The sequence below is a fragment of the Zingiber officinale genome, chromosome 4A (assembly GCF_018446385.1).
Source record: "Zingiber officinale cultivar Zhangliang chromosome 4A, Zo_v1.1, whole genome shotgun sequence".
In the NCBI taxonomy this organism is placed as follows: Eukaryota; Viridiplantae; Streptophyta; class Magnoliopsida; order Zingiberales; family Zingiberaceae; genus Zingiber; species Zingiber officinale.
In genome coordinates, this window is record NC_055992.1 from 16,352,882 (window position 1) to 16,374,186 (window position 21,305).

At 35.3% G+C, this 21,305-nt stretch overlaps 2 long non-coding RNA genes across 3 annotated transcripts in view; one reads left to right on the forward strand and one right to left on the reverse strand.

Annotated features, from left to right (window-relative positions):
- LOC121969630 overlaps positions 1 to 12,438 on the forward strand; it is a 40,304-nt gene extending 27,866 nt beyond the window's left edge. Inside the window, exon 4 of the long non-coding RNA XR_006108587.1 lies at positions 12,053 to 12,438. This is a non-coding gene — a long non-coding RNA (uncharacterized LOC121969630). The remainder of the gene's footprint in view (positions 1 to 12,052) is intronic.
- Positions 7,893 to 10,345, reverse strand: LOC121969631. Of its 2 annotated transcripts, none has more exons than XR_006108589.1 (3): positions 9,860 to 10,345; positions 9,526 to 9,761; positions 7,893 to 8,597 (listed from the first exon to the last, which is right to left on the reverse strand). It is a non-coding gene; the product is annotated as an uncharacterized LOC121969631 (long non-coding RNA). The 2 variants fall into 2 exon arrangements; XR_006108588.1 differs by having other exon boundaries at positions 7,893 to 8,025; positions 8,095 to 8,597; positions 9,526 to 10,345.
- Positions 12,439 to 21,305: the final 8,867 nt, after the last annotated feature.

A 21,305-nucleotide genomic window follows, 5' to 3' on the forward strand; every position in this document is an offset into this window, starting at 1 on the left:
GGGAACGAGCTACCGAGCCCTCTCCGACTTCCATCCGGTCCAGAGAACGAGCTCCCGAGCCCTCTCTGACCATAGTCCGGAGAACGAGCTACCGAGCCCTCTCCGACTTCCCATGTGCCAAGCTTCCATACTTGGACTTCTCCGTGCCAACTCTCCATACTTGGACTTTTCCTGTGCCAAGCTCCCTGCTTGGACTTTTCACCATGCCAAACTCCCTGCTTGGACTTTTCTCATGCCAAGCTCCCTGCTTGGACTTTTCCGAGTCAGGTTAACTCACCTCGGGTCAACCAGGTCAACCTTGACCACGGGTTGCACCCACAATCTCCCAAGCTTGTATCCTTGTAAAACATCAAGATACAACTTTTCTGTTCACGTCAAACATTGTCAAACATAACTCGTCAAACATCAAAACACAACTCGAGTCAAGTCAACTCGAGTCTGGTCAACCTTGACCTAAGGTTGCACCAACACACACTTCCATAATAACTGAGGTCTTTGTTTCTTTATAAAGTCAATATAAAAAGAAACGACCTCTAATGGTCCTACTCAATACACTCTAAGTGTACTAGTGTAATTATATAGTTAAGATAAACTAATACCTAATTACACTACAACCTTCCAATGGCTTGTTCCTTTCCATCTTGGTCGTGAGATACTGTTTATAATTTATAAGGTACTGATAACATGATCCTCTGTGTGTGACACCACACACCATGTTATCTACAATATAAATTAATTGAATAACTACATTTATCATAAATGTAGATATTTGACCAATGTGATTCTTATTTCTAGATAAATGTTTATACCAAAAGCTAGACTTTTAGTATACATCCTAACAATCATCCACTTATACTAAAAGACTAAGCTGCTATATCTGCTGCCATACATCTGATTCCCAACCCTTCAATATGCCCATCAAAAGCTCTTTCCTTAAGGGCCTTAGTGAAAAGATCTATAGGTCATCATCTGATGCAATCTAGGCAGCAACAACTTCTCCTCGTTTATACAATTTCTCGTATTGGGTGGTACTTGCGCTCTATTGTGTTTACTTGCCTTATAGACTCATGGTTTCTTCGAGTTTACTACTGTACCACTATTATTACAATAAATTGTAATAATCTTTGGACAAATCAAAAATCATATCTAAGTCTATCTTGAGGTTATTGAGTCATTCAGCTTTTATGACTACCTCAGAGGTTTACCATATACTCAGCTTCTATGGTGGAGTCCAGAAAAACACCTATGCTTATCACTCTTTCATAGTTATGACTTTACCTCCTAAAGTAAACACAAAACCCCGAGGTTGACTTACTATTGTCCCTATCCAACTGGAAGTCAAAATCCGTGCAACCCACAGGGACTAAATTAACTGCCTTGTAAGCTAGCATATAATCTCTAGTGTCTCTAAGGTACTTCAATATATGCTTTACTGCAGTCCAATGTCCTTGTCCAGGATTACTTTGATATCTGCTAATTATGCCCTTGGCAAAACAGATTTCTGATCTCGTGCATAGCATACATTAGGCTTCGACAGCCGAAGCATAAAGAACTGCCTTCATTTCCTCTATCTCCTTTGATGTCTACGGAGACATTTCTTTAGATAAAGTTACTCCATGCTAAAAAGGTAAGAAACCTTTCTTGGATTTTTGCATGCTTAAAACGAGCAAGGATTTTTTCGATATATGAAGCTTGGGATAAGTAAAATATTCTTTTCTTGCGATCCCTTATTACTTTGATCCCAAGAATATATACATTCTCCCAAGTTCTTTCTATCGAATTGTTTGGACAACCATACCCTTACTTCTGATAACACTTTGATATTGTTTCTAACTACCAAAAATGTTATCTACGTATAGTATAAGAGTACCACCATGTTTCCATCATATTTTTTGTATACACAAGACTTATCTGGTTACTAAATAAATCCATAGGTCTGGATTACTTTGATGAACCGGATGTTCCAAGACCTTGAAGTTTTGCCTCAGTCCATAGACTGATTGAGCTTGCACACAAGATGCTCTTTGCCCTTTGCAATGAACCCTTCTGGTTGCTTTATATGGATGCTTTCTTCAAGACTTCCATTAAGGAATGTTGTCTTGACATCCACTTGCCAAATAGATAAAAGAGTCTGGATAGACTTAAGCATGGCTACTGGTGAAAATGTTTCGTTTTTCAACAAGCCTTGCTTTGAAAGTTTCTACCTTCCTGTCTATCCCTCTTTTCCTATTATAGACCTTTTTACACCCAATGGCTTTTACACCATTTGGTGGTTCTACAAGCTTCCAGATTTTATTAGAATACATATATTCTAATTCTGTTATTCATTACTCTTTGTCAAGATGCTGCATCTTTATCTTGGAGTGCTTCATCATATGTCCGGGATCAGGGTCATGTTCATTTGGGATCAAGTCCAAAAGACTCTCCCAAAACATGAATCTTTTAGGTTGTTTGACAACCCTCCCACTACGATTAGGCACTGTCTATAATTGTGTATCAATTGTGATACGTGTTGCAGTTTCTTGTGATATTTCATCTTGTACAGTTGGTACTAGTTTAGATGTGTCCTTTATTAAGAACAAATTTACTTATGGGCTTGTGGTTCATTATATAGTCCTCTTCTAAAAATCAGTCATTGATGCTAACAATGACCTTCTGATTAGACGTGTCCTTTATTAAGAACAAATTTACTTATGGGCTTGTGGTTCATTATATAGTCCTCTTCTAAAAATCAGTCATTGATGCTAACAATAACCTTCTGATTTTTAAGACTATAAACTTACTTTCGTTTCTCTAGGATAACCCACAAACAAGTGAATTCCTATCCAACTTATCATTGTCTCTCTTCAGCAAATGTGCTGGACTACCCGAATCCGAATATGCTTCAAAATAGGCTTACGCCTATTCTATATGAGTAGAGAGTTCTAACTTTGGAAGGTACTATGTCACTTTCTTTTTCAGAGTATATCCTTAAAACGAACTTGGTAATTTTCTGAATAACTCATCATCAATCTAATTATTTCTATAAGAGTCATATACCTTCTTTCTACTACACCATTCTGTTGGGGTGTACTAGGTGCAGTTAGTTGGGATTGAATCCCTACTTTTGATAAGTAACTCCTAAATTGTCCCAAGAGGTACTTGCCACTACGATCTTACCATAGTGACTTGATACTTTTACTTTAACGTTTCTCCGCATCAACCTTGTACTCTTTGAACTAATCAAAGCACTTAGTCTTGCGGCACATTAAGTAAATGTATTTGTATCTTGAATAGTTGTCTATAAAATAGACGAAATATTCGATACTACCTCTTGTCTGGATAGTCATAGGATCACACAAATCAAAATGAACCAATTCCAACATATCTTTGGCTTCATACCCCTTAGACTTAAAAGCTTCTTGGTTATTTTTTCTTCCAAGTAAGACTCGCAGGTTGGAAAGATTTCCTCTACTAATGAACCCAAAAGTTCATCAGCTACCAATGAATCCTACTCAAGTTAATATAACCTAGTCTTAGATGTCAAAGATATAAATAGTTCATTTCCGAAGGTTGCTTTCTCTTAAAATTAGAAGATGTGTTACTAATTTCCATTTGTTGCATCGTGGGAGTTATTGGATTTATAAATTGTCAATCAACGTACCAGAATAGATAACTTCCCTCTTTTTCTTAATAACAACTTTAAAAGAGGCAGAATATCAAGTTCTTTGAATAGTTTAGAAACTGAAAACTAGTTCTTTCTAAACTTGGTACGTAAAGACAATTACTTAAAATCCATATTTTATTCTTTATCAAAGGATAAACATCTCCCACTGCAACAACTGCCACTTTTACAGCAATGTCCATGTAGACGGTGTTTTTATTTTCATTTAGTTGTCGGGTTTCCTGGAACCCTGCAATGAATTGCGGACATGATTAATGCCATCTGTATCTACACTCCAGGTTCTGGTAGATAACACCACTAAACATGTTTCAACTAATGAATTAAATACACCTATATTATTCTTAGTTCTAAGAAGACAGACTACCTTAATGTCCAAGTCCTATTTCCAATCATTACAATTGGAACTACTAAGTCTTTTCTATAGTATAACAACTAGGGAATTGACAAACATTTTAAATCCTAAGAATCATAAAAATATTTGGTCAAGATCAATACCTTAAAATCCCCATGAATTTTGTATGCCACGATAGTGTGGACGATACAAAATCAAAGAAGAGATTTTATCCATTAATTTTATTATCTCGTCAACTTTACTTTATGACGAATAAAATTAATAGTTGATTTTTCTTTGATCAAATATTTGGTCAAAACTTTTGAATTTAAAATAACATTGATTCCTCAAACAATATTATTTAAATTTACCAACACCTCAAACACCGTGAATTTTGCATGCCACGATAGTGTGGACGTATACAAAATTAAACATTTGTAAGAGGAGGGGTTTACCCATTAATTATCTTGTCGATAAATCTTTATGACAAATAAAATTACCTCAAACACCGTGAATTTTGTATACCACGATACTACAAAAAAATAAGGGTTTAGCAGCGGTTTTTCAAGGCCTATACCAGCGGTTTACGACCGCTGCTAACCCTATTGCACCGGTTACAAAACCGGTGCAGGTGTTGGCGACGCTAAATGCAACCAAAACGGTAATACTGATCGGTGGTTTAAACTTATAAACCGCTTCTAATGCTTACCAATAGCAGCGGTCTTAAGGTGGACCTTTAGGAGCTGTTGGTAACCGCGTATATAGATCAATATGGGTCGCCTTAAGGTGGACCTTTAGGAGCGGTTAGTAACCGATTCCGAAGGTCAACTTTTACAAACAGTTAAAACCGGTCTTATAACTTACTTTGCAATTTAAAAATGACTTTTTAGAAGTGGTCTAAAACCGACACAAAAGGATGATTTATTAGAGGCGGTTGTAAACCATTTTAGAAAATAGTCGTTTAGATGTGGTTGTAACCGATCCTATAAGTTTATTATACAACAGTGACACTATCTATAGGAGCGGTTTTAAACCACCTCTAAATATACAGAATTACCATATTTAAAAATGCTTTTATATCATATTGTACCTATAGATTTCCAAAATGAATGCTCAATTTAAATCAATTGATAATATTAATATTTCACTGCACAAATCTAATTTATATTCATAACACAATTTGGATTACCAAATAAACAAGTCATATTCATATTTAAGTTCAAAATATTCATAACATACATTTAACACCACACTATACCACTAATACAATCCTTTCTTTAATTCCCAAAATATATAGAAACTTCAATAACAAGTTTTCTCCATCAATAAAGCATCAAAAGGCATTTGCTTCAAGCGACAAAAGGCATTTGCTCCAACCTTCAATAGCAACCTTCAAAAAAATGCAAACTTCAAATAATGCAAAGACATATAGAAGGGAAAAAGACATAAAAGACTATATAGCTATAAAGAATGATGAATACCCTTGCGACTTTAGTGATCAAAGTAAGAATATAGTTTTTTGCTTCATAACATTAGCAATAGCCTTTTTAAAGATTCATAACATCATGCTAACCTAAAATGACTAGCATATGATCATTTTCGAGAAGAACAAGCAATCTATTCATATGTTTGGCCAATCCAACTATTTAGTAGTTGGAAAAAAATTACAATACAGGATGAAATAGAAAATTTAGACAAGATCAAGGCACAAAGCAGCTATACATGTTCTTCATAAACTACTTTAACTCGTTCAATGCTTATCTAGTCAAGGTTGTGAGATATGATATTGCAGATCTACAAGATTTCCATCATCAACAAAACTCAATATGAACCATGAAATATCCAAGTTAAATTCTATAAGGAATAAACAACTTTTTTAGATTTTTAGAGAGACTATGGTAAAGGATATCTCATTGTAGCACCTGTATAGAGGAAGTAGTCTGTAGTTTAATATCTCAAGGAGTAATATAGACATTCCAGGTTTGTTCAAAAAAGATAATGATCGTTGGGTCAAATTCTACAGATACAAAAAATAAAGTTACAAAAGAGCACATTGTTCTAGCATATTGCTAGCAAGCAAATAATGTAAATTTATCAATTAGGTAAGGTTTTTTTTTTCGGTTGAACAATTCAATTTCCTGAACCAGTACAGCAGAGGTCACTTCAGTGAGGTAAATTTTCACAGTTAACAGCTCCAATCAGAGCTATCATACATAGCATCTCAATTAAGTTGAGAGATGATCAAGATTGATGCAATAACCAAAGCAAGATTTGATCTTACTGCTTAAGAAGCCAGAAAAGACATCGCACTAAGCAATTAACATCAGCCAAAATCATACTTTGAGACTTTAATGAAGTCATACTTTACGACTTTAATGACTATATACTAACTTGATAAAATAGTAAACTTATAGAGTCACAAAATGGAGTTTGACCTTGAACCTAATTCAAAATTTAATTGTTTCTAGTTTAATTGTGATAAACAAGATGAGCTGCTAAAACTTCATCTTAACAAAAACATTTGTATTTAAAAATTTCTAACCTGTCTAGTTATTATCTGATTCTGGTGATGGGGAAGATCTACATCTATTTCCTTCCGCAATTGATGAAACTTGTTGTTGCATAATATTTGTAAGCATAGCTGCCATCTACAAAAATAAATAAATTTGCTATTATGTACTTAACTATACAAATAATTTTAAACAAATTCTTTTATTTTATTAATGTTATTACCTAGGCCGGTAATGATTCAGGTCCATGAGAACCTCCAGCACTACCCGACATCATACTGAGCATTACCCATGCAAAATTTTGGAATTGATCATTTTCTTTCATTTGTCTTTTCATCTGCTCTATTTCCATTTGTCGTTGTGCTTCTCGCAACTCCATATCTTTAATTTTCTCTCCCATTTCCTTAAATTTGTCCGTCATATCTGAATTAGAGTGATAGTCTTGCTAATACATTGAGCTACGTTTACATAGCTCTGGGAACACTTGACTAGACAGCGCACCAGCTCCTAAACATCGTACCCGACCAGAATGCTCGGGTCCAAAAACCTTACTATATATTGAATAAAATTAAAGTTGAACCATTTGCAACAGCTTTTACAAAAATGAAATGAAATTAAAAAAATATTATTACCGAAATGCCTCCTCATGGACTTCTATTGGTTGTGTTCCTTCAGGTTTATCTTGAAGGTGACGATCCACAGTCTCTTTAAGTAAATTCTAACAAGAAAATAAATTGTTAATAGAATAAAAAAATATTTAAAAGTCGACTTAAAAAGTGAAATATATTATTACCTCAATTCGTATTGCCTCGTCATCAATAGGGGCGCCTCCTTTCTTTCTACTTCTTCGACTCAATTGTTGTATTTGAATACGACTCGGTTTTCTTCCATTTTCTTGAGACTAACAAGATAACAAATCCACATTTAGCACCAAATATTAATAGCATAAATTCTTCTATTTGCATAACAACTTATACTTCTAATTTGCAAATTCCATCAAAAACTAACTATATACATTACATTGCTTGTAATCAATTTTTAGATCTCATAAAACCTTGGAATTTCAAGGATAAGAGCATTAAAGTGTAAAACAGTAAATAAGCCGTGTGAAACTAACTGTAAGAAAGAAAAGAAATAATTTTGATTCTTACAAATTTATATTCCAATGATGGAATATTAGTGCGTCCTTGTGCATGAGTCCCTTTCTTTTTGTTCGCATTTTCTCTATTGATTTTTGAAGTTTTCTGACACAAAAATTTATAAGGAAATTATAACATCCATAACCATATATAAAAACCTATTAATACTAGTTGTACCTCGGTAGACTTCCAATAGTTACATAAAATTTCCCATGTTTGAAGTGTCAACCCATGAGGAATGGGTTGTATTGCAACAAGCTCTTCTAGTGGAGTATTTGAATCATAAGATGTAGCTTTCACTTCAGTCCTCCACCGTCTCCACGCAGCCCCCATCATTTGCATTATAACTCTTCTATGGCAATTGGAGATGCAGAAACGTGCCTATAAACATAAAATAAAATATGTACATGCTTTAAATTCATAATTGAAATTATGATCTTGTAAACTTACAGTAACAAGTTTCCATGCATCATTCAAGCGATTTGTCGGCATTTTTCTCCAATCTAAAAAGCTCAGGTGCAACACAACTCCATTCCGTGCAATAGTCCCAATATAATTTGCAAGAGTCGGTTGTAGATCACCGTAAGGCTGTCCCCTTTCATTGAATTTCACTACCAGCATATGATCGGGATGTAATGCATGAATATCTCTCATAATAGTCTTTCCACGTTTTCTTTTCTGAGCTTGGGATGAAGACATGATCTCATTTTCATCTGAAAAATATAATTTTCACTTAGTGTTGCAAAAAATAATTTTCTATTCATATCCAAAAACGTTTTTCACCTTGCTCATTAACCTCCTCATTTTGTAGCTCTAATGGTGAATGGGATGTTATGTATTGTGATTCATTTTCATCATTAACTCCTCTGTTACTTGATTCTTCTCTCCTAGATCGTCTTTGGCTATTTTGGATTAGTTTTCGCATTCTTTTGTTTGCCATTTTCGAAAGTTACCTACAAAACATAATATAGAAATATGAATGAACTTTGAAGTGTAAACTCTAAAACTGGCATAGAGTGTACAAGCATAATAATCACATTTTATCCATCACTTTATGCTAAAAAAAGCAAATAAGAAAAAAATTTGTTAACGTGAATCTCTTCTTAACTAAAGCTGTCAATTAGTATATTTATCTAAAGATACATACGTACTTAACAAATGCATCTTCAAATAAATCCAAGACAATGTATGATGTAATAGTGAAAATGATGATTTCATGAAATAAGAAATAGAGTTACCTGTATATAGCAATGATTTAATTGTTCTAACCAATCGAGCTTTACAACTACTTGATCATCAGAGAATACATGGCTGTTTCTTTTTAAAATAGCTGCAATGCTATAGCCTAGTGCTATTAACCCACCAAGAAGACGCACACCAACTTAAAAAGTAATTCTCAGTGAAATGATGAAAGGGTTGTCTATGACCCATTCCTAAGCATTCACCCAGTTGAACAATAATTAAACTTTACAGATTTAATCAGAATTAATACATGTTTATAGGCAAGAAGATCCATGTTATAATAACAATTAGAGAGATAGGTAGACGTTCTGTAGAGTGCTTATTGAATGGTAAAAGTGACTGTTATTTATGGATCAATTCTTTCAGCTAAGTAAGTCATGATAGAACCTCTACCAAACAATACCTTGCTTAAATGGAATTACAAAACTCAAGAAAATAAAAAGTGAAGAACCAAAATTTTCCATAAATGAGCAAAAACAATATAACCAAAGCCTAAAAATGCAACAATCTACAAAAGATCAAGAATCTGAAATTTTAATATGATGCAAGAGGTTGAAAGTACACGCACAAGCATGGATTTTGCTACAAAGATGAATTAGTGACAAAAATAACTTAGTTATGATAAAATGTCACAAGTACCACTTGGAGCTTGTCAGGATTGCAATTGTAGATACTCTTAATAGCAGATTGGAATCGGAGGTTCTCCTGGTAACTGGAAGGAGGCGTAGGTCTGAGGTCTGAGGTCAGAGGTCAGGGGTGGAGGTCAAAGGAAGGAATCAGCGACGATAGCTAGGTCAAATAGCTTAAAGGAGGAGAGCTGCGTACATGCGAGAGGACGGAGGTTCTCCTAGATGTGTAACTGGAAGGAGGCGGAGCTAGGTCGGAGGTCTGAGGTGGAGGTCAGAGGAAGGAATCGGTGACGATAGCTAGGTCAAATAGCTTGAAGGAGGAGGAGGTTATGCTAGCTGCGTACCTGCGAGGGGACGGAGGTTCTCCTGGATGTGTAACTAGAAGGAGGCGGAGCTAGGTCGGAGGTCAGAGGTGGAGGTCGAAAGCGACGACTCAGAGCGCGGCGCGATGAAGCTTCCTCGCATTTGCTCGCAGAATCGAGAAATAGCGGCAGGGAAATATCGGGCGGAGCTAGGTCGGAGGTCGGAGGTCAGAGGTAGAGGGCGGAAGCGACGACACAGAGCGCAGTGCAATGAAGCTTCCTCGCACTTGCTCGCAGAATCGGGAAATAGCGGCAGGTAAATATCAGGCGGGCGTGCAAGGTAAAGGGAGAGGAGGGGAGGGAGTTGAATAGCGGGAATGCGAAATTTTGGGTGGAGTGTGAGGAAGGGAAATTAATATAAAAGTTCATTTGTATTATTAATGCTTAATTAATATTTTAAATAAAATTAAATAAAATAATGATAATTAAAATGGTTAATCGATTTTAGTTTTAAACTTAATGCGGTGCGGTAACACAATCTTCTTGACACTATTTTTTTTAAAATAAAAATATAATAATAACACTAATAATGTCTAATAATAAATAAATTGATAAAAATATGAATTATCATGAAAAATAAAAATTGTAATTATCAATTTTTGTTGTTGTTTGAGTGAGAGAAATTAGTACAAAGTCTTATTTTTATTATATTAAAAAAATATTTTATTCAATTAATATTTTAAATAAAATTAAACAAAAATAATAACAATTAAAATTGTTAATCGATTTTAGGTTAAAACTTGATACGGTACGACAACCACAATCTTCTTGACACTATTATTTTCTTTTTAAATAAAAATGTAATAATAGCACTAATAATGTCTAATAATAAATAAATTTATAAAAATGTGAATTATCATGAAAAATAAAAATTATATTTATCAATTTTAATAAAATTAAACAAAAAGAATAATAATAACAATAAAAAAATAGGGAATGTAAATAATTAAGGACACTCGCATGTAACTAAAAAAATAATCCAGACTTGTTTCCTATGATTTTAATATGAATTGTAACGAGGTTAGATTTGATATAATGCAACACATTTTTAATAACTAACGACAATCCAAATTACGAAGACATGTAATTAAGATTAAACCTTGTGCCCTGCTTATATTGTAAACAAAAAAAAATTAATGTAAACTAAGTGACATTTTATAAGATAACCATAATTAAATACCCCGTAACCATAAGGTTGCGTTTGGTTGGATGTTATCCTTGATAACTTTGGTTATCCATCCAAGGTTATTAATGAAAACTCGCTTTGATTTATGTAAGCGGTTAATTCCCAAGTAATGATTCATGTCCGACGCATGAGCAAAAGAGACATGCAACCCGAATTTGAAAAACCTCAAAAAAAAAGTAAGATTTTCTTTGATTCCGGGTAAACAAAATTTTTTTTTTTTGCCAAAATACCCCTAAAATTATTTATAACAAAAATTCCATTTTAAATTATAAAAATTAAATAAAAAGATAAAATATGTGATATTTTATTTAAAAAATAAAATTGTAAAAAAACGTAAAAAATTAAACAACTTAAATTAATTTTAAAAATATAAAAAATGTAAAAAAAAAAACTCTATGCAATTGCAGATGAAGTATAATGAAATTATAAAGAAATTTTATAAAGAAATTATAAAAAAAAAATTCTTGCAAGTATAAAGAAAATTGCTTCATTATGGCTAACGTGTTTCACCAAATGCAGATCAAAAAACTCTATGCAATTGCAGATGAACAAGTGAGCATATGCAAATGCTATGAGGATGTATTTCATAATATTTGAGAAATCAGAAACCTAATGTGAAAATATTAAAGTACTTTAAAACATCACAAATCTAGTTTCATTTCAGAAATTAGAAACCAGATTCAGAATTTAGATTTGGCACATAACCTCACTACTGCACGTTGCCAAATGCCAATTGTTAGGAAGGCATCCCACTAATTTCTGAAATGCATTATCTAATAAACTCACTAATTAGACAATGTGCTATGTTCTGAAACTGAATCATGGCTTCATCAGCACTTCATTAGAGTTCTTGTTATATTAACTCCTAGCTTGGCTAGCTGTAAACTCATAGTATCTTGAACTGCCACTAGAAACCTTTGTGAATCAAGTCCCTACATGTGCAGAATTAGTGGGAATGTACTAATCTCTTCTAATGGGTCTTAATGCAGTTAGTTGGATGACAAAAGTTTAGTGGGATGCATTAGCAGAATTATGTGCCAAATGCAGTTTCAGAAAAGGAATGCAGTTTCAGAAATCAAATATTTATCAACAGGAATCAGATTATGTGCCAAATGCAGATATGCAGGAATTTTTCAGGCTTGAGTCAGATTATGTTCTGTTGCTGAATTTATTTCTTAAGTTCAGATATGCAGGAATTTTTCAGGCTTGAGTCTGAATCTGCACTCTGTTTGAAGAAATGAATAGGTCAATGATATGGTCAATGAATGTATCCACAAGAACTAGCTGCTGGATTGCGCTATGAATTCTGTTTGCAGATTTTTAATTAGTAGATGTAAACTTAGCTGAAATCCTTATTTCCTTATTATCATCTGGTGTTCTGTTAAAAAAAGTGAAGGAAAAAGAATCATAGAATCTGTTGCTGAATTATGTGATCAAGGATGTTGTTGAAACCCTTCATGACTTAAACTGATATTTCCTTGAATTATCAGAATTCAAGTTCCAATTCTTTTTCTAACACAGATTCAGAAATCTTTGACTGAATTCATAGTTTACTGTTAGTTAATATATTTGTCAACTCTCTTAATTGACAGTACATGTATTTATTTAGATTTGTTTATGATCAATTACTTGTAACTAGCACATGGCACACAACCAAAGAGAGCTAACACATGAAGTGAAGATTCTTGTTCTTTTTTTAAGTAACAATTCCTGTTGATAGAGCTTTAGAATTCTAAAGATAGTTTCAACATAATGAACGACAATACAAAAATCAACTAAAGCTTTCATTATCTGTTTCATTGTTCACAACTGGAAGAACATCGACTATTGAGCCCTCTACATCAGTTCTAATTAATTCAACATCTACTCTATTTACATCACCTAAAATCGATTCCATATTAGAAAAATTATTATGAATAAAATGCATCATATCCATATCATCTTCATTGCCCATGTTGTATGTATCTCTTGGTGTGTGACGAATGGTACAATACCAATCCTCCTCCTTTGGATCACGAACATAATAAACCATTTGAGCTTGCGTAGCCAAAATAAAAGGTTCATGTTCCTCACGTTCTCCTGTATGTATCAAGCGTGAAAAATTTAGCATTGAAAATTCAAATGGATCAATTTTGAAACCTGTAGCAATGTTAACCCAATCGCATTGAAAGAGAACAATTCGTCCACAACCACCATAATCAAGTGAGATGATATCAGTTAGTCGACCATAATAGATTGACTCATGATCATCATTATCATGCATCGCCTGCACCATAACTCCGCTATTCTGCACCTTTTTGTTTTTTTCAGATTCCACCGTGCGAAATGCAAACCCATTTATGTTGAACCCATGATAACTAAATGCTATTGGATTTGGACCACGCGAAAGCACCCTAAGATCTAAGTCATCGATTCGTTCATTTACTCGATCAACCTGTAAGGTACACATATAATTTTTTACAGTAAAAAAATTAACAAGTATATTTATTAAAAATTTATAATATCAAATAAATCACATATATTATTTACTCGTCTTGCAAACCATTCTGGAAATTACATTCTAACCATGTCATCCAACTGAGAATTACTTGGGCGTTGGCCATATCTATGTCTTCTCTTTAATTCATTTTTTATTTCACTGTTCAATATCAACATTAATATATAATTAGAAAAAATGATTGATCATAAAATAATAAAACATTATGCAAAAAAAACAAAAAATAGTAATACTTACTCACGATATGGTTGCAACACTGTACAATTAGAGAGAATATATCTATAGCTTGAGTTAGAGTTTTGTCATCCAAGGTAACTACTTGAAGCCCTTTTGTTGGTCGCCCTATATGTGGAAACATCAATAGTGTGGGAAACTCATCATTTGGTGTCTCTTTATGTCGTGTTCCAGGATTGTTTAATGAGCTGTTACCATCTACATAACGAGAACAGAACACAACGCATTCATCTGCTAAATATGCCTTTGCAATGTTGACCTCTGGTCGTGCTTTATTTCTAACAAAATTTTTAAGTTTCCCTAGATATCTTTCTATTGGGTACATCCATCGATAATGTACAGGCCCAGCAATTCTTGCTTCATACGCTAAATGTACCACCAAATGAACCATTATTGTGAAAAAAGATGGTGGAAATATTTTCTCTAATTGACATAAAACCAAAATAACTCCTTCTTCAGCCTTCTGTAATTCTTCTTCTTGTAGGGTCTTTGCACACACTGTTCTAAAATATTCACATAAAAAGAATAAGTGGAGCAGTTACCTTTTTTGACAACACGCGACGAAGAGCAATTGGAAGGAATTGTTCCATCATAATATGACAATCATGGCTTTTCAAGCCCATAATCCTACAACGTCCAACATCCACACACTTTGAGATATCAGATGACATACCATCAGGAACACGAATATCTTTTAATACAGAACAAAATATTTTTTTTTTCATCTTTAGACATAGCGTAACATGCAGGTGGCAAATACTCTCTACCATCTGATTGTGCCCGAGGCCATAATTGTTTCATAATACCCAAATTCTTTAAATCTCTACGTGCTGCGTAATTATCTTTGCTCTTGTTGGCATCATCTAAAAGTGTTCCAACAATGTTGTCGCAAACATTTTTTTCAATATGCATAGGGTCCAAATTATGTCGGATCAAATTAAATTCCTAGTATGGAAGGCTAAAAAATATGCTTTGTTTTATCCACATTTGTTCAATTGATCCTGTTTTTATTCTCACATTTGGTTTTGATGTATTACTCTTACCAAAAATCACATTCTTGTTTAAGGTCATTCGTAGAACATTAGATCCCGACAATGGTGCCAAATCTAACTCACGTAGCTCTGGTTTGCCATAACTTGGCATTGTTCGCATTTCTGAATCTGGTGGTAGAAAACGACGATGCCCTCTGAATGACCACTTTTTGCCATGTTTTAGGTACACTGCATCTGTATTATCAGCACAAGTTGGGCATGCATTCTTGGCATATGTATTCCATCCAGACAAACAACCCAAACCAGGAAAATCACTAACTGTCCAAAGTAATGCAGCCCGCGGTTGAAACATTTTTTTGTCACAAGCATCAAATGTGGCAATTCCATTTTCCCATAAATCTTTCAATTCAGTCAATAGGGGGCGCAAATATACATCAATATCATTGCCAGGTGCTTTTGGACCTGGAATAAGGGTGGATAAAATAATAGAATAACGCTTCATGTATTCCCAAGGTGGCAAATTGTAAGGCATCAGGACAATAGGCTAAGTACTATGTGAAGTGCTTTGATTTTTAAATGGATTAAACCCATCAGCGGCGAGTCCCAAGCGTACGTTTCTAGGATCAGACGCAAATTCATAATGACGTTCATCAAATTCCTTCCATGCTCGAGAATCAGCTGGATGCCTTAGATTTCCATCTGAAACACGTTTTTTGAAATGTCACTGCATATTTTCAGATGTCTTAGATGACATGAATAACCGTTGCAATCTTGGTTTCAATGGAAAATACCAAAAGACTTTGGCTGGAATTTTAACCTCAAGACGTTTTTTTTCCACCTTTGTACGATCTCCTTGATGATTTCTGCAAATTTTTTCATCTTGGAAGGTTACACGCTTTGCAAGCCTGTTCATTCTCATTTTCCCCCCAATAAATCATGCAATCATTTGGACAAGCATGTATTTTTTTCATAATGAAGGCCTAAACTAGAAATTAATTTCTTTGCTTCATAAAACGACTTAGGCACTTGAGCTTCAGATGGAAGTACTTGACGAAGGAAGTCCAACAATGCTGTAAATGACTTATCACTCCATTTTCCATTCACTTTCAGTTGAAATAACTCAACAAGGAACGACAGTTTAGAAAACTCTGTGCATCCGGTATATAGCTGCTGTTTCCCTTCCTCAATTAGTCGATAGAAATCTTTAACATTAGACTCCATCGGTGTATGACTTGTTGATGCTCCAATGTCATTTTCATTACTTGTAGATCCTTCATGAATTCCAAATGCATCATGCAGCATTTCTTGTACCATCGGTTCATGGCTAGTTACTTCAGAAACTTGTTACACTGAATAATGAAGTTCTTTGTTATCATGATCTTGTACAATTAGTTTTTCTCCATGAAAATTCCAGATGCGATAATCTTGTAAGATACCATTTATCATCAGATGTTCGTGTACTGTCTCACGATCATGACTCAATGAATTTATGCATTTGCAACAAGGACATGGTCTCGTGACATCTGGAGCCGCATCACAAAATGCATAACGTAAAAAATATAGGATTCCCACCTGATACTCAAGACTGCCATGTGGCGCAGCCATCCATTGCTTCTGCATAATTTGATGCTGTTCAATAATTTATAAAAGTTAAAACATTGAAGCAAGATTTATCAAAATTAAAGAAACTTCGTAGATAAAATTTCCAAGAATTCAACAAACATATATATATATATACAATTCCTAAATATAAAAATGAAGTTTAGCATCATAGACACGTTGTAAGCAAACTACAATAATAAACTTGAAAAATAATACGGATAACTTGTAGAAAAAGACAAATCAAATTAAGGGGTTCGTTGGAAAAATTTACAAATCTACCGACCAACACAAATTAAACCCTAATCGATTATAATTTTTATCACCATTAACATATAAAAACATTGTCACCATACGAAAACTAAACCAAGAAATTACCTCGAGAAACAAAATCAAAGGCGATTTATGATGTGGATGTCGAAGGATGATGCTAGGGTGCAATTAATCTGATGTGTCGCTATAATAGAGAGGATCGCTGGAACATAGATGGTCGATAGAAAAGAGAAGGTCGCCGGAACAAAGAGGGTCGCCGAAATAGAATGGTTTGCTCGAATTGTAAAAATAATATGAGATGCGAGCATGTTTTTTTATTAATCTCGTATCTACCCTTTAGGAGCGGTCATATGTAACCTTTAGAAGCGGTTCTAAACCGCTTCTAAAAGGAACTTATAGGGGCGGTTCTAATAATCGGTTCTATATGTATCCATTAGAACCGCCCCTATAAGTTCCTTTTAGAACCGCCCCTATAAGTCCATTAATAAGATTGTGCCCCTTCCGATGGGGAAGATCACACGCTCTTAATTAACTTCCTAGAGTCATCCAAAATGGAAGTTTAATCTAGTGATCCGCAAACAAGTTCATCCGATATGGAGGAAGGCACTCAGAGCCAACGCGCAAGCTTGTTGCATCACTTATAAACCAGTAATGGAGATCGTGGAATTTATTTAAAAATAAATCTCTCTCCTACTTAGTTATTTAAAGTGAGGGATTTTGGCTATGCTAGCCTACTTAACATGCATACTAACAAGCACACACAGCACAGCATAAAAAGCAATAAATAGAAAAACTAATTTTCAACTATTATGGCTTTTATCTATTTTTGTCCTCCGTGTGTCGCCAACCCTAGCTGCTGCCATCTTTGGCCACCGCCACCGGGTCTAGTTGTCGCATCCATCTTGCTCCTTGTTCCGCTACGCCTCTGATCCTCAAAAGGTTCCATGCCTTGCAAGATTCGATCCGCGACATAAATAGAATTTTACATTTTTCGATCCTATATTCCTCGAAGGAATGTACATGTATCTAGATCAAAAAATAAAATCCTAATAAAACTAAATACAGCTCCTGCTGTATTTTATAATACAATCATGCACACACAATAAAATGCCCTTGACATGTCCAAGGGTCCAATCACACACACAATATCTATAAGCCATAATAGTTGGATCCTGCATCCACAAAGTTAGCACATCCTACTATTATCCTGCCTAAATTATGTATGACATGTGCATAACTAAAATAATACCAAATACACAGAGGCAAAACCCTAGCTCTGATACCAATTGTTGGTTACTACTCGGAAAATCTAATGGTTCCACTGTACAAAAATTTTGTACAAAGGTCTGAACCTTTTCCTAGCTACCATGTGTTCTTTTAAATTAAACTCGGATCGCCTGCGGAACTTAACACGTTTGATCCTAAGTTTAATTTATTTTTTCTTTTAGGTTTAGACTTGGATCTCCTGTGGAACTTAACACGTTCTATCCAAATCACCTAGGTTATTAATTCCATTAAATATTAATTTTCAAAATTGACTTCTAGGATTGCATGGTGAAGCACATGGCCTTCTTGGATATGGGAACAACCACCACCGCCTAGACAAAGCCTTTTAAAGAAAGTTAATATTTAATTTCCTTAAATAACTTTAGGTCAACCAAAAGGAACAATCAAATCACAAGGAAAAGAAAAATAAAAGAACACAACATCGAAAATTAATTCGAAATACTAGAATCGCATGCCTCTTGTATTTGGTATTTTTACATGGAGATAAAACTAACATGATACGGAAAACAATATTAGTTATACCTTACTTAGTAGATAATGACCTCTTGATCTTCTACCGTATTCCTCTTCTAATCTCGGACGTTGTGTGGGCAACGATCTTCTGAGACGAGGACCACCAAGGCACCTTCTTCTTCCTTCCTTCAAGTTTCGGCCAAGCATATCTTCTAAAGGATGAAGAACTTTTTTCACCAACCAAGCTCCAAGGGACGCAAGCTTTCTCTCCTTCTTCCTCAAGCTAGATCTGGCCACCTCCTCCAAGCTCCAAGAGATAAAGGATTTCTGTAACGCCCAAAAATTCTCAAATTATTTTTAGAAATATTCTATAATTTTTCTGGAATTTTTAGATATTTTTCCGGAATTTTCCGAGTAGCGGAAGCAGCAAAAATAATTAGAACCGTAAAATAGCTTAGGCGGGAATCGAACCCGAGACCTATGGCTTAGGGATAATGTTGGGAACCAGTTGAACCCAGCAGGGCCGTGCTGAAAGGAAAGGGAACCAATTATAATTATAATTGGGTTGGCCGAATTAGTTACTTAGTATAAATAGGAAGGTTAAGTTGGGGGTTGGTTTATTTTGAGAACTTGGTTCGGCAATATCAAATTTCACCGTGACCTATCCCTCTCCCAAAAACCTTCACCGCCGCCCACTCCTCTTCCTCCTCCTCTCTCGGCGCCCAAGCCCCAAGGGCTCTCGGATCACCTTCCGGCAACGACTCCAACACGAAAGAGGTTCTTCTCCGCGAGAGGAACGCAAAGACGGGAGCGGATCGTCGAGAAGGTCATCTCCACCGGAATTCTAGCGAATAGAATCGTAAGAAATTACGAACAAGAGGTAAGAAACCCCTCACCTGCAGTATAATAGCTCCGTTTGGTTTTCTACGCATTAGTTTTAGCTATATGCAGGTTTTTCGGCACATAGGGTGTGTTTAAACCCTCCTCGAGGATTAGGGATCTAGTTGAGCACCTCTAGACGGGCCGGACACGTTGGTCTCCTTTAGTTGGAGATTCTAGACGTTGTCGGGTGCCTAGAGGTGATCTCCCTATTAGAGGAGAGAGTTGGAGCACACCAAGTGTTCGGTAAAATGTTAGTGTAGCTAAATACCATCTCAGTTATGTTTAATAGCTCAGTTAAATGCATTAGGAGCATTTAAAATAGCACATTAGTTTAGTTCAGTTTATGGGACTACGGTCCAATGGGTGGGCTCCCACAGTCGCCTCTAGGTTCAGATAACCTAGCTCTAGGTTCAGATAACCTAGAAACAGCAAGTTAAAACAGTTAGCTATATTCAGTATTTTATTTTCAGTGGCACTGTACTGGATCAGATATCCATTGGGTTGGACTCCCACAGTCGTCCCTAGGTTTAGATAACCTAGTTAACCCTACTAAATTCGGGACTTGCAAACCCGGGTCTAGTTAGGGATGCGCGCACAGCAAGTACAGTTGCCGGGCCCAAACAGCATGATTACTATTTTCACTTATTATGATATTAGCTTTCAAACTCTTAATCTAATCCAGTGATTATAGTTTAAGATCAGTTTTAGCGCAGTTCAGTTTCAATTCAGTATCATGCTCCAGTTTAGTTTTTCCCTGTGAATATGCATGATAACTTTATGTGCAGTTGTTATACATGTTTTTATGTTCAGGTTTAGATATGCCATGATTGTATGCTTATATGACATGTCATGCTAGTTTATTCAGTATATCCAGCATATGTTTTAAACAGCATGATTTAAAATCATATTTGCATCGTTGCATGTTTTTGTGAGGTAGATGGTTTCTTACTAAGCTTTAAGCTTACAGATACTATTTTTCCTTATACTGCAGATAAAGGTAAAGGAAAGATGGACTAGCAGAGGGAGCTGGAGGACAATGCAAAGGATGGTGTGTGTGGCAGGAACTGGAATAAAGATCCTAGGGATCTAGTTTTATTTTACTACGCATTAGAACTTGAAACAAGTCTAGTATTTAAAGTCTTGTTCTCTTTTCTCTTATGCTTCGCATTCTATTATGGTTAATGGTATGAACTAGTGAACATGCATTATATTATGTCTTGAATGTTGCCCAATGCATGATAGAATAGTTATTAGCATTTGTAGAGCTGTTTCACTGATTTTGGCACGAAATCTGCTGAAATCAGAGTTTCAGCTCGAAATCAGAAACCTCTGATCGGTCAGCAGACCGATCAGGGAGTCTCTGATCGATCGGTAGACCGATCAGGGATCTGGTTTTTGCGAACAGAAACTTCTGTTCGTTCCCTGATCGATCCGTGGATCGATCAGGAGCTGGATCGCGGCTCACTGATCGGTCAGCAGACCGATCAATAAGCCACTGATCGGTCTCACTGACCGATCAGGGACCAGTTGGATCGGTCGGCAGACCGATCCAGCAGCGTACAGAATTATAGCCTAGTTATGGATCGGTCGGTTGAACGATCCGGAGGTTCCTACCGTACCAGTATCAGTAGATCGGTCTGTGGATCGATCCGAAGTTTATTATCAGTTGTAAACACCTCCCCTAGCATGTGTACAACTTCTAGGTACACCTAGAATACTAAGATCAGATTTTAAAGATAATAGTTTAGCAAAATTTTAATTAGCCCAGCTTTCCGCACAGTATAGTTTAGCATAATTGTAGCGACCGACCTTACAGCCAGTACCCAGAAGGTGGGTCGTTACAGAGTGGTATCAGAGCAGTGTTCCATACTTCCTACACACACATCAGCATTGTGCCTACAGCTTCCAAGTAAGAACATCTCTCACTCAGTTTTGTTTTCAGCTTTCATATCAGTTATATGTGCTTTCATATTTGCTCTCATGTTGGTAGTTAATTAATTCATGTTTACAGTAATAGTATTTAAC